The sequence below is a fragment of the Acomys minous genome (assembly GCF_964271855.1).
Source record: "Acomys minous genome assembly, chromosome: 4".
Taxonomy (NCBI): domain Eukaryota; kingdom Metazoa; phylum Chordata; class Mammalia; order Rodentia; family Muridae; genus Acomys; species Acomys minous.
In genome coordinates this window covers 63,260,101-63,273,923 of record NC_140486.1, presented here as the reverse complement: position 1 = coordinate 63,273,923, position 13,823 = coordinate 63,260,101, and the positions used below count along the sequence as shown (strand labels likewise).

Genomic DNA, 13,823 nt, shown 5'->3' with positions numbered 1-13,823 from the left:
GACATCTGACATACATGACAAAGAGGAACTGGCCACTCCAGACAAGGCATGGGCAGCCAGCTACATCTGCAGCTGGGGCAGCTGAAGGTTCTTAAGTGCCTACTGGGAACTATGACGCAATGTGACTCTGAGAGACATTAACTCACCACTGAGGTGCTTGGCTGAGAATTAAAACTGAAGGCAGGGAGCACAACCTCGTTTTCTTCCAGGCAAGGTCAGGCACACAGGGGCTGGCACAAAGTGGGCAGAGGTTTAGGTTCAGATTCTGCCACGGCGGTGGGATTGCCAGTGGGTATGAGAATCGAGAAGCGAGGCAGGAAGCAGGAGGCAGGAGGCAGGAGGCAGGAGGCAGGAGGCAGGAGGCAGGAGGCAGGAGGCAGGAGTCCCTGACATGCCAGGGAGCAAGTCCAGGCTCATTCACGGACCTTTCGGTTAGGAAAGGTACCAACAATCTTGGGTGGGAAGGGCAGGGAAGGTGTAGTGGGGTCAATGGCTCTGATGGGGACGGAGTTTGACTCTGGAGGGAATAAGGTCAAAAGCCACATAGAAGAGCAGCCTACTTAAAAAACAAAAACAACAAAAAAGCATCACTCAGATGCTCTAGATAAGCTCAAAATTACTTTTCAGGAGCCTGCCCAGCCAAGGAATGGATGGGATATAACTTGAAAACATCTTTCAAGCTGAGACAGTCTCTCTGTGTAACGAGTGAGGGGCCAAAACAATTGCTCATGGGAGTTAAAATGTATGCTCACTTGACTGTGACAACAACTCACATCTGACAGAGACTTTGGAAATCTACCAATATTCCCACTCCCCTGTGGTGGTGACTTCTAGTTTGTAATGTATCACATGAATAAGACATTATAGATTTGGATACTTTTCTACTAGCCAGGCTAATAAGAAGGAAAAGGTGAAGTCAATTTTAACAGTAGATTTCATTTAAGTCAATAGACCTAGAGTGAATAAAAACATCATAAAGTTATTTCATGCTTTCTTCATACATATATGCGTGTGTGTGTGTGTGTGTGTGTGTGTGTGTGTGTGTGTGTGTGTGTATGCACTTGTGCCCATACTTGCACTGAGTCCAGAAGACATCTTGGGTGTGTTCTGGTACCATCCACATTGTTTGAGAGAGGATCTCTCACTGTGACCTGGGGTTCACCAAGTAGGTCGGCCTGCCTGGCCTGCAAGACCCTGTCTCTGCTTTCCAGCCCTTGCAAGCGCATGCCATTCTATTCAGCCCTTTTATGTGGGTTCTGGGGACTGAATTTAGGGCCTCCAAGCGCTTCACCAACTGAGCCATCTCTCTAGCCCTTGCATTAAATCTCTCAAATCTAACAATGTATTTTTTATATATTGACAAAGTAGACTATTTTGGCTCATGAAATAAAGAGGTTTACAGTTAACATTCTCTCTCTCTCTGTGTCTCTCTCTCTCTCTCTTTCTCTCTCTGTCTCTCTGTCTCTCTCTCGCTGTATGTGTGTGTGTGTGTCTTCCTTCCACCCCAGCCTGTCACAGTACCTAATATTATGTGTTCTCTAAGGGCTGTGTGTACATGTTTCTGGGGATTGAACCTGGGGCCTCCTGTATTGGCAGGTGCTCTACACTGGAGTGCTATCTGGTCCTTTGCACTCCAGGCATGAGACACACACCTAGCTCTCAGTGTCTTCGTGTAACTTCCTCTGTCTACTTCTCTACCAACACGGCTCTTGTTCTCAGGCATCTGCGACTCACCCTTCTATGGTTGTGTATGATTGTGTATGATCGATCTGCTCAAGTATAAGTTAGCGTGTAAGCACCACAGCAAAGCCTGTGCTTGCCACCTCATTGCTCAGGACGGCCAGAAATGCACATGTGTGGAGTGCTGGGACCCGACACTTAGATGTGAGAGAGAAACAAAGACAGCAGCAGCCAAACGTCACATAGCTTTTAAACATCTGAACATACTATATGTCAGAAAATATCGTTTTCATTTTAGAATGCTTTTTGGGTCTTTTTCTAAGATTTTTTTTAAAAAAATATTTTTACTTTAGTCTTCACTTTTGTTTTGTTTTGTTTTGTTTGTTTTTGTTTTTGTTTTTCGAGACAGAGTTTCTCTGTGTAGCCTTGGCTGTCCTAGACTCACTTTGTAGACCAGGCTGGCCTCGAACTCACAGCGATCCGCCTGCTTCTGCCTCCCAAGCGCTGGGATTAAAGGCGTGCACCACCACCGCCCAGCTCTTTTTCTAAGATCTTGATTTTCATGTTTGTCTGTGTATATTTTAACTGCCCTCCCGTGATAGGATAGCTAACATCAATTATAGCTCTTATATTCTCCAAATGACTTCAAAATCTGAATTACTAAAATCTTACATGTGCCCCTTTTTCTTATTTGGTGTTATTTTGAGACAGAGTCTTGCTGTGTAGCTTAGTCTGGCCCAGTGATCCTTTTGCCTCTGTGTCCCGAGTGTAAGGATCAAATGTCTTCTTCATGGGCTGAGTCACAGTATGTATGTGACTTCCCATTGCAGGCGTTGGCGCACTTTTTGGTAAATACATTAGGTTTCACTAGCTAAGTAGCCCCTGGTGACAAAGTGCAAAAGTAGCCACAGAAAATGGACCATGAAGGAGAGCAGCTGGGATCCCATTAGACTACATTTACAAAAGCAGGCAGAAGGTCAGACGTGGGTGGTCCCAGGGCCACAGTGTGCTGACGTCTGTCCTACTGGGCGTAGTAGAGAGCACAGACCAGGACAGTTGAAAAATAAGACATTGGAAGTGAAAATGACCAGCTCTCTTATTCATCATTACTGGCCAGTCACACCAAGGTCTCTTGGGAGATCCTGAAACCATGTCCTATGTGCCAGCATCCCAGCACGGCAGTTTTCCTTTTAAACGGGTATCTAAAATCAACATCCTGAGCTGCAGAAGTGGGCGTGTACTGGGGGTGATGATGTCAGTGACCTGCCACAGGAATGCCCCCACTCTCTGCCTGTGCTTCATGAGACCTGAGTTCTGCGGTCCTTACTCGGCTTCTGCTTTTTTGTAAGTGAGATGATGGTTTCTGGCTAGCTGGCCTGATACACACTGGGGAAGGTGCTAGGCTAGGTCACTGCTGCAGCCTCTGTGACGCTGTGGCCTCAAACCTGGAACTTGTTGGAGCCCAACCCAGCAGACTGGCTGAGTTAAGAGCCAGAAGTAAAGCCAATTTATATAACACATATTCCCACGACCCCCACACAGGGGAACTAATTCTCTAACAGACCATTTCATGAATAACACAGCCTTTGTGCCACCAAATAAAAACATGTGGAGGCTGTGGAAACATCTGTTCCGAAATGTTACTGTCAAGCTCTGTTCTTGGAGACAGAGGAAGCTGCATTGTCTTTCAACAGCTTTGATGATCTCATAAAACGTCTCATTGTGAGACCAGGTCCATCTGTGGTACCTGAAACTCCCAGGAACCAACCCAACACAAAGGCCATGCTCACTGACAAGAGTTTAAATGACTCTAAGATGATGTTTAGAAACCAAGGACTCATGCGTTTTTTTGCCCCCATGGGTTGTTTCTAAAACTCTATTTCATAATTAACATGTTGACTAGAAATAAGTGTCATTTAGAAAACAGTCATGTTTTGACATGTCCCTCAGGGCAGATACACTGGATGAACTTCACAATGCATACTATATTAAGCATAGCTGAGAGGCCCCAAGCCTTCCCCCTGTCATCTAAGTTTTAGCATCTATATAATACCAAGGGGCTATCCTATAACAACTGTCTTCTCCTTACAGGGGAAGGTTGTGCCAGACGTGGAGAAGCGAAGCAAACCGTGCTCCGTAAGGGGAGGGAGCAACAGCGCTAAGCTGACACAGAGAGAGTGGGAGGGAGTACAGTGCAAGTCTGTCAAGCTTGCCACTGGCTGGAAGTTAGGGTGCAACCATCAGCTGGAATTCTTTCTGTGCCAGTGAGGACAGGACTCCATGGGATTCAGGCATAAAACTACAGCTGGATCAGCGACGTAGTTTAAATGGCTCACATATCTGAACCTTTGAACCACTGGACCACGTCCACAGGTGAAGAAATGAGTCATTCCTAACAAACGAAGTGATCAAATGCCACTTTCTAATAAGGAGGTCTGGGCAGGAATTTGTACGTACAGTCAAGCTGTCACTAGTGAGGCCCTGCTGTCTATCTGCACCTATGTGCAGGTTGGAGCCTCTCTAGGACTGGGATGAGGAGCAGGAATGCCGGGAGAAGACACACACCTGTTACTGTCAAGAGCAGCAGCTAACCCAGTCTGCTTCTGCCAACGGTGGGAGTTCACTTACTTGCATCCTTCACCAAGTCCAAGAAGTGCCTGATGCAGCCCAGCTACGTGCCTATTGCCGCTCTTCCCCAAATACAGAGCAGCATTCCATATAGACAGTTCATCACTGCGCACAAGCTGCCTTGCTCTTTGGAAGCACGGCACAGAATCTGATTACGACATATGCCGTTCCTGACTTCAACAGCTTCCTTCTGACGGGCTTCGGACTTATTCCAGTATTCCGTAGCCACAGTGATGACAGTCGGTGTTCTTGTATTGAAGGTTCTGAGTATTGAGCCCAAGTACACGAGTGGGAAATGCCTAAATGAGGACTTGCTGGGCCAGAGCGCAAGTGCATTTTAATTCATCAGCCTGTCAAATAAAGTACAAGTTTGTGCCCACTCACACTTCCACCAACCTCATGGTTTGCCTCACAGTTTACTGGAACACCTTTAAAAATCATTCTCAGTCAAGTATCTCTCTGAGATTTGAATTGTATTTTTATTATAAAAGATAAGACAATTACTTCTAAGTGATTACTACTTCATATCTTGGGGATTTAAACATTAATTTTCTTATTACCAATTTTGAAATCTGTACTAACCGTAAACATACTTTTAGTTAGGGAGATGGCTCAGACTATGAGCTGTAAGTGCACAAACAGGAAGACCTGTCCTGCAAGCCCGGAGTCTGGATAAGTGGGTAGCGCACCAGTGTGTGCCTACAATCTCGAGGCTGCGAAGGAGAGACAGGAGTGTCCTTGGGCTCACTGGCCATGCAAGCCTCGGCGAACCAGAGAGCTCTAAGGGCACTGTGAGACCTCGGCTTAACAACAAGGTAGAGAGTGATTGGCAGAGACAGTGTCGACCTCCGGCCTCCACATGCCCATGCACGTTTGTGTGCCTGTACACGTGTGCATGCACAAACATGCAGACATGCACACACTACACAGACACAAGTAAAATGAAAACAAGCTTGAAATGTTACAAGATGGCTTTTCCTATTCAAACTTGGATTCTCTGTATCAGTTTGAACTAGTTCCTAGAGCTACGGTTTGAGGGTAAAGGAATGAAGTTCTTGCAATCAAAGACAAAGACAGATATCGAAAGGCCCACATCACTGCCAAGAGCAGGAATTAAAACAATGCAGAAAGAAATCACTAGTCAAAAGACAACTATTCCACAAAAAAAAAAAGACATGAGACAAAACTAGATTATTGTAAGTAATTTACAGATATTTCTACTTATGCTTCTGTCATATAAAACAAATCAGTCTATCATTTGTCCACCCTGATACTCCATCTTTGAATGAACCTAGATTTACCTGGATTTAAAGTTGCATAGTTACTGTATAATTCTGGGGTAGATGTTTCAAACAATCAAGCTAGTCTATACTCTAAAAATGACTCCCCCCATTTTTTTCAAAGAGGGAAAATTATATTTTTCACGGTACCTAATTGGTCTTTTGTTTCTTCAGAATTACTAGAAAATGTCTAGGGGAAATGTCCCACTAAAAGGATGGGTCTAACATGACCTTACAGTTGAACGTGGCTGCTTACTGCTCATAGGGAATCTTTATCCCTCTTCCACTGAATTCAGGCGCCTCCAGCTCTCTCAGGTGCCTGCAGTCTTTCTGTCCTCAGCACTCCTTGTGTCTACTCTGCCTTCTACACCCTGTTCTAATGGTTTTACGGCTTCAAATTCTAGTCTCATCCCCATCCTTCCCCTTCTGTCACTGCATTTCGCACCTTAAAACACACTCGAAGCTAAATCCATCTCACTTGAGAGCCAGAACATCCTATAAACACCACCCAACGAACGACAACACTAACGTCAGCTCTCTGACCCATAAGTGCCCTTCATGACTCGCTCGGCTCTAATCTGAAGGTTAGAATGTGCCTGATGGCAACACAGAGAACGAATTAGAGCCACACAGCATATGAGCGGTATGTTATGAGACCCCATCAGCTTTGAGAAGACAGAACGGAGAGAAGAGGGCCGGACCTCTGGATCAGAGGCATCTCAAGACACCTCTGTATGGTCAGCCTGCTCTCCCACCCAGTCATCCCTTTCAACAGGCCAGGGATGGGCGGGATTGAACTGGCAAGGGGACACTGAAGCCTGTGGAGATTAAAGAATCTGCTTTGGTCTGGGTGAGTCAGGAGTAAATCCGGGATTGTAGCTGTGTTCTGACCTGAATCTGTTTTTGCTAGGATGCTCTTGATGCAGCAGCAGCTCCCAAGGATGAGAGTGGCAGGACGAGGCGCCCCACCTCCTGGGGAAGGACATAAAGGTCGCTAGCAGCAGGAGGGGTCGTTAACATTAATTTACTCAATAAATTCGTCTTTGATAACATTTGAGAGTCTACTCAGATCGTCTCATTTAGTCCCCAAAGTGACCGGAGCTTGGGTAAAGGCTAAACCATACTTCATTTAAGTACGCTACAGGGCAACTGAGGCACAGAAAGCCCATGGTGTAACTGGGATGGACTCCTTTCTGTGAAAGCCAAACCCAGCCACCCATTTATAATATCTAGCACAGTGGCTGGCGCGGGCTGGCAGCACCTGTCTCTACTACAGGGCAAAACATATAGTAAAACTGCAGGTTCCAATATATCAAAATCAATTTTAGTTGAGGTAGGTTCTTGAAAAAAGGTAAATATAATGAAATGACCTATTATCTACATAAAAATAAAGAGTAGCCAATATAAAAGTGTCTCACTGTCAGTTTTAATTTAAAATTTAATTTTAAGTTGGATTATATTAAAAGTAAAGGGGAAAACAAAGGTAGTAGAAAATTAAGAGAAGACAAGAGACTGGGAATGAGAAAGACAGAGAAACATTAAGAAGTGAAAACAGGATTTAGAAATCAACACAAGAAAAAGGCATATGTATAGATATACACAACTTCCACCTAGGTGAAGGAAAGGCACATCACACAAGCACAGACAGACAAACATGGGCATGTACCACACAGGCAGGGGTTAAATCTGCACGGCCCCTGACAGGCAAAAATGAACACTTGAGTGTGGAGGCTACGTGGAAGGCTAGGTATCGGTGTGACACACGCTTTTCCTCCACGCCGTATGGAAGTGTTTAAAAAGGAAGCAGAAAGCCAGAGCCATGGCCGAAGAGCAAGGGTGGTGGGGAACACACAAGGATTTCAGTATGCCATCATTTTTTTCCTCTATTGAAACATGAGCCCTTCTGGCTCGCTCTCTCTTCCCCAGCCCAACAGTAAACTCCCACACACTGGTGGGACCACAGAGGAGAGACACTGAGACAAGCAGCTGTTCATGCTGTGGTCCTCACTAAGGGGAAAATGCCCGATTATAGGAGATCTAGTTTTTAAACTCTGTGCCAAAACTGGAGTGGCTAAAAGTCCACGTGAAGAAACACGATGGGTCGCAGAAACACTGCACAGCAGACACTTCATGGGCTCCGCCCACTCACACACAGCAACAACGCAGTAGCCACCTACTGTACAGGTCCTATGCTGTGTGCCTGGAAAGAGAAGGACACATTCCCACCAGACTCCTTAGATAGACATAGCAAAGCACTCCAACTCTGAAAAGCCAATGGAGGGAAGTTAAATTCCTATTACTGTGTGAGAGATGCCAATTTGAAAAGGTGTGTGGTATATGATTCCAACCATATGAGATTCTGAAAAGGCCACCCTGTGCACAGGGCGTAACAGTGATCTGTGGCTGCAGGTGTGGGGAAGGGACTTCAGAAGCCAAGCAGTGAAATCACCCTGCATGACGGAATGGTGGTACTGGCGTCACCATCTTTCCAAGCACACAGGGTATCCACACCACCAAGGGAAGGCCCACATGAAACCATGAACTCTAGGTAATATGTGCCAAGGCAGGCTCATCAATTATGACAACTACTCCATTGTGGTGTGGACTGCTGGTAACAGGGGAGGGTATGTGCATGTCGGGGCAGAGGACTATGGGAAATATCTCCCTAATTGCTCTATTAAAAAGAAAATCACCACAAGCCAGGTCCATCAAGTACTTCATTTGCTAGGGTGGAGATGGGGGTGGGGGGGGCACCATTGGTCAGGCACGAGCTGCTCTCTTTGCTCAGCACAGGATTGGTTTCTGACTAACACCATGACTGTTCATCTCTGCACCGCAGTCCGTGTGGGGGCTTCTGCAGTCAAAGCTGGGCCTCTTCTCCCACAGTGGAATTCTGCTTAAGTCATAACTTTCTAGACACATCTGCTCCCTAGTTTCATAACACAGGTCAGAAATACCTGACGTTAGATTTATTTGGCTGCCTAGAAATATAGACGGAGCTCAGCAGAGTGACATGAGCTAAGAGCTCAATGAATGCACTCATCAGTTCGGGGTCAAAGGGCTAACAAGATCTACGTGTTACTGTGGGCGTGGTGGCGCACGCCTTTAATCCCAGCACTCGGAAGGCAGAGGTAGGCAGATCTCTGTGAGTTCGAGGCCAGCCTGGTCTACAAAGTGAGTCCAGGACAGCCAAGGCTACACAGAGAAACCCTGTCTTGGGGGGCAGGGGGGAATCTACATGTTATCAGTGGAAACAGGGTAACCATGCTGTTATTCTAACCTTTCTTATGATGCAACAAAGGTCATAGCTCTTGATTCTGGAGAAATTCCTGCAGAATACAAGACACCAAGGGACCTGTGAACTTGACACAGATAAAGACATGACACAGTTGGCTATTAGGTAGATAGAGAAGAGGAGAGAGAGAGAGAGAGAGAGAGAGAGAGAGAGAGAGAGAGAGAGAGAGAGACAGACAGACAGACAGACAGACAGACAGACAGACAGACAGACTGACTAACACAAGGCACCCCAAGTGTGATCTGTTTTGGTGACTGGCTCCCAATTAAACCCTGCCCACCTGGTGAAGAACAATTCCAACCCAATGTCTCATGCTCAGAGTGTATTTGTGACCTCAGTGACTGTGGACTAGGGTCCTACTCTGATTAACAATCAATCACAGTTGTGGGAGGAAAAAAAAAAAAAACCAAAGCCCTTAGAAACCAGGAAGATGAAAAGGCCCTAAGTTACCGAAAACCTCTTCATTCTTGGCAAATAGTTTTCTTTTCATTAAGAAGTGGAGACCCAGCTGCTCTGCCAGTTGCGGCTCCAATTTCTTTAAAGTGCTTAGTTAAGCAGCATGCTTCTGAGCAGGGCACACATACCTTCCTCCTCCTCCTCCTCCTCCCAAGCAGCAAGTGGTTTCCCTCCCTCCTCTGCTTTAGTCTACGCTGATGAAATGCTCTCGTTCTTGCTCCAATACTTCACTTTTCCTCCAAGTGCCTCCACTTTTGTTCTGCAAAGAAGTAGCTCACTGGGCATTCTCTGGTGCCATTCAGGTTGACCCTGTTCCATGTTAAACAGGCTGTACTTCGTGTGGAGGACAGGGCTCCGTAAAATACGCTGTCCAAGGAGGGCAGTTATGTAAACAGGGCTGCTGGCAGGCTGTCTAATGGGATCAACAAGGCCGGGGAGAAAGGCGCTTTTAGAGAGGACCGAATCTGAACAGATGCATTCGAAGTAAAAATACTCTTGTTCCATTCAGTCCCCCCCAACCCCAGCCCTCCTCCCCCCAACCCCAGCCCTCCTCCCCCCAACCCCAGCCCTCCTCTTCCCAACCCCAGCCCTCCTCCCCCCACTTCCCTTCCTGGTTTTACTGTGTTCTCCAGGCTGGCATTGGAACTTAATGCCACAGCCTCCTGAGTGCTAGGGCTATAAGTGAGCATCACCACACCTGAGGATACTCTTGCTTCTAGTGTAAGGTCAGGCTTTTAACAAGCAGAAATCACTCCACGGAAAATTTTAGAAGATTAATAACGAGCTAATCGGCCACTGTAATTTCTGATATCAAAAGGGATCAACTTTTTTTTTCCATTTTGAGCTTTTAATTTTTTATTTTTTTAAAAAGAAATATAAAAAACATTTAAAGTATTTGGGATATTTCAGAAGGCTACCTTCAGAATTCCTAATATTTAAGAGGTTATAATGAAAAATCAAGTGTAAATTAACATATAAAGTATGTTGTTTACAACAAAGCATAGAAAATCAGCCAATAATCAGTCCCTGGAGACACAATGTATTATCAGTTACCCTTGGTGGGTAGACTCCAAAGGAGCACATAAAATGGAATTACTTGTTATTCTGATGGTGATGATGGTCTTAAAGTTTCATAATATGCAGAAAGTGATCTGATTGTAAATGGAAATTATGGCTAATTGTGTGTAAATTAGATGAGACAGATGGCCTGTATCAGGTAATTGGTGGCTGGAACACATGGTCACTGTTCATACTGTGGTGCACTAGGGCCAGTCAAAATGTATATAGAACGTTTACTACTCTATAGTGATGACAGGTCATAATCAAGAAAAAGTGCTGATTTAAGAAAATGAGAAGGAAGCCGGGCGTGGTGGCACATGCCTTTAATTCAGCACTCGGGAGGCAGAGGTAGACAGCCAGGACTACAAGAGAAACCCTGTCTCAAAAAACAAAAACCCAAAACAAAACAATCAAAAGGGGGCTGGAGAGAGCTCAGCAGCTAAGAGCTGCTGTTCTTACTGAGCGTGTGGTATGATTCTCAGCATCCAGATCCGACAGCAACAACCAGGGGGTGCAGCCCATCTCTGGCCTCTGGGATACCACATTCATGTGATGTGCATACATGCAAGTAGGCACACACACCTCTCTCTCTCTCTCTCTCTCTCTCAATGTATTGTTCTTACTAATTACTGGGACAGTTTTATTTTTCTAGACTTCTGGTCAGGTCAGTGTTCATGAATATTTCTGTGGAATAAATAAATTTCCATTTAGGGAGATGAAAAAAAATCAGTATATGATAAAGACGTTGCCACAACCAACTAGAGAAGACTTACTCTTTGGTATTGGTAAAACTGGATCATTGTAAGGAGAAAAATCAAACTGGACTTCCAAAGAAACTATATGTCAAAACAATAATTTTACCAAAAGGAAGGATTTTTACACTGTGGGAAAAGTTGATGAGCAGGTGATAGAAAAGACAAAACTTCTGAAAGGAGAAGAACACTGGGAAAATCATCCAGAAGGTACCACCACCTGTATGACGATGTCTGATGAACACCACTAGGGATTTACTTAAGGATGTCACTCAAATCATTCATAGGAATGTAAAGCCAAGCCAAGTAACCCAACACATACAAAGCAAGAGCAACTGTTGCACACCTAGTAGGACCGCACAGTTTTAATTTCCTAATGTAGGTAAGAATTCTTTTTTCTTTTCTTTCCTCTCTCTGTCTCCTTTTTTTCTTTTTTCTTTTTTGAGATAGGATCTTATGTAGCCCAGGCTGGCCTCAAAGTTGCTATTTTGCTGAGGATGTCCCAGGACTTCTGGTCCTCTCACCTGAGTACTGAGAAGACAGGGGTGATGCACCATGTCGGGTTTTAGGCAGTGCAAGGGAGTCGAACCGAGGACTCCATGCATGCTAGGCAGGAAGGAGCTCTGCCCACTGAGTTGCGTCCCTAGCCCATCAGGGAAGGAGTCTTGTTAACCATGGAGAGAACAGAGGGAGGCAGCAGCTCCAAAGCACGATCTGCCGGCTAACTCTCCATAGTTCTAACACGCAGCAACTCTACTCCTGTGTGCAACTGCCAACTGCATTTACACAGGCGCGTGAGGGAGAGGCTATAGGGGCGCTCACTACAGCATCGTTTTGTTCATCCTTGGGCGGCCACAGGGTACAAACACACCACAAAAATAGGATTTGAGGCAAGGCTGGAACTCGCTGAATGAAAAAGAAAAGAAATATGAGATTTAAAACACTACCTAATTTGCATAAAGCACTGACATTTGTGGGCTGGGGAGACTACTCAGTGAGCTTGAGCATGTGACAAGCACAGGAATTTAGATCCCAGCGTACATGGAGAAGCCTAGGTATGACTGGCAGATCCTTACCTCAGGACTGTGCTGGGCTGGGGGTTGCAGGCGCTAGGGAGGATTAGTGAAGCTTGCTGGCCAGGTAGCAGCTGGCTGAAAACGCCAGGCTTTCTGAGAGATCCTGTCTCAAGGGAGGATGATGGAGAAGGTGGCCTCTGTGTATGAACACACACACACACACACACACACACACACACACACACACACACACACACTCACACACGCACGTCACATACAGCAGGCACCTATACCACACCTAAAAATATGCACACAGAAATCGCCGAAGCTTTACAAAAGCACTTGCGAGGAAACACGGCACAATAAACACTCTTAAACAGCTGCCTATGGGTGGGTGAGATGAGAATGAGCGATCACAATAAAATGGAATAAAATAAAATCTTCCCACGCGCTCTTATTTGTGGAAAGAATTAAGGCTGTTTTTCCAAAATGAGCATTTGAGATAGAAGGCAAGAGGGCTGAAGCCAGCAGGGAACGCTTCAGTGTCTTATAGGTAGAGCCCTCCCTGGGTTTGAGGGCAAATTGAAGTGTTCTTTTTGGAATCAGCTCTATTGCTTGTTGCTAGTGTTCCCTTCAAAACTTGGCACAGGCCCCCAGGGCCAGCTTCTGAAAGGACTGTCCCCAGGTCACAGAGCCTAAGCAAAAGTGTAGCCTACAGAATTCAGGGGTTGTGAAGAACCTAACATCTTTCTTTACAGACCATAAACTCCTATGCACATCAAGATGAAAGATAAAGAAGAAGATAAAAACTGAACTGACTTCCAGCAATTGGTCTGAATGTCCATTCCACGTTTAGATATAGCAATGGATGTGGCCCAAGCTGTAGTGGATGAGCAGGCTATATGAAGTAAGAAAATAATGCAATGGGTAAATTCTAAGGGAGCTATGTAAGCTCACACTTGTTAAATGTTAAATTTTACCCAAATCCCTGGATATCCTTTAAAAGTGGACTTCTGGGACTCCATCCAGCCACCCACATTTGATTCAGGTGTTGGGTAGCAGGAGACACTGGGCAGTCCTACCAAGTGATGCTGATACTGCATAGCTGGCCCATCCTTGAGACCTTCCAGAGGAGGGACACGTCACAATGGCACTGAGAGAGGAGACAAAGGCTGGAGGGGGGCTGGCCTTGCAGAGCTAGAGGAGGTGGAAGGCCAATTTTAGGGGAGATTTTTTTTTTCTTTCGATGATTAAAAACTGAGATGCTGAAATAACAAAATAGAAACGTATGGAAAAGGAGGGAGGAGGGAGGAGGGGAGGAGAGAGATGAGACTAAGCAGAACCCCGTGAGTGGGAAGGACAAACGGCAGGGACAGGCTGTCTACAGGGCTTGGTGACAGAGGTCTATCTGAAGGAGGGCCTGCAATACATCTACCGATCTGCTGCAGACTGCTGCCCCAAAGGTCCTGTCAATTTGCTGGGCACATCGCCTAGCTGCCACATGTGCTCACAGTCCCTCACATAGCGGGGCTGGGGAGACAGCACAGCTGAGTGTCCTGATGATGAGGGCATCTGCTAGCAACCTCTCAGAAGCCCTATCATAGGCTCCTTGCACACTGACCTGTAACGCTGGTTGTGCAAAGCACTTCTTCAGGTT

The 13,823-nt window shown here is 45.7% G+C and overlaps 1 protein-coding gene across 5 annotated transcripts in view; it reads right to left on the bottom strand.

Moving 5' to 3' along the window:
* GAREM1 (GRB2 associated regulator of MAPK1 subtype 1) overlaps positions 1 to 13,823 on the bottom strand; it is a 176,715-nt gene that overhangs the window by 42,490 nt on the left and 120,402 nt on the right. Inside the window, exon 1 of one of the 5 annotated variants that reach the window (XM_084780631.1) lies at positions 4,309 to 4,447. The exons of the other annotated variants lie outside the window; for them this stretch is intronic. The gene's annotated coding sequence lies outside the window, so the exon portion shown is untranslated. Of the gene's footprint in view, positions 1 to 4,308; positions 4,448 to 13,823 lie in introns of those variants that run through there. 5 annotated transcript variants of the gene reach the window in all.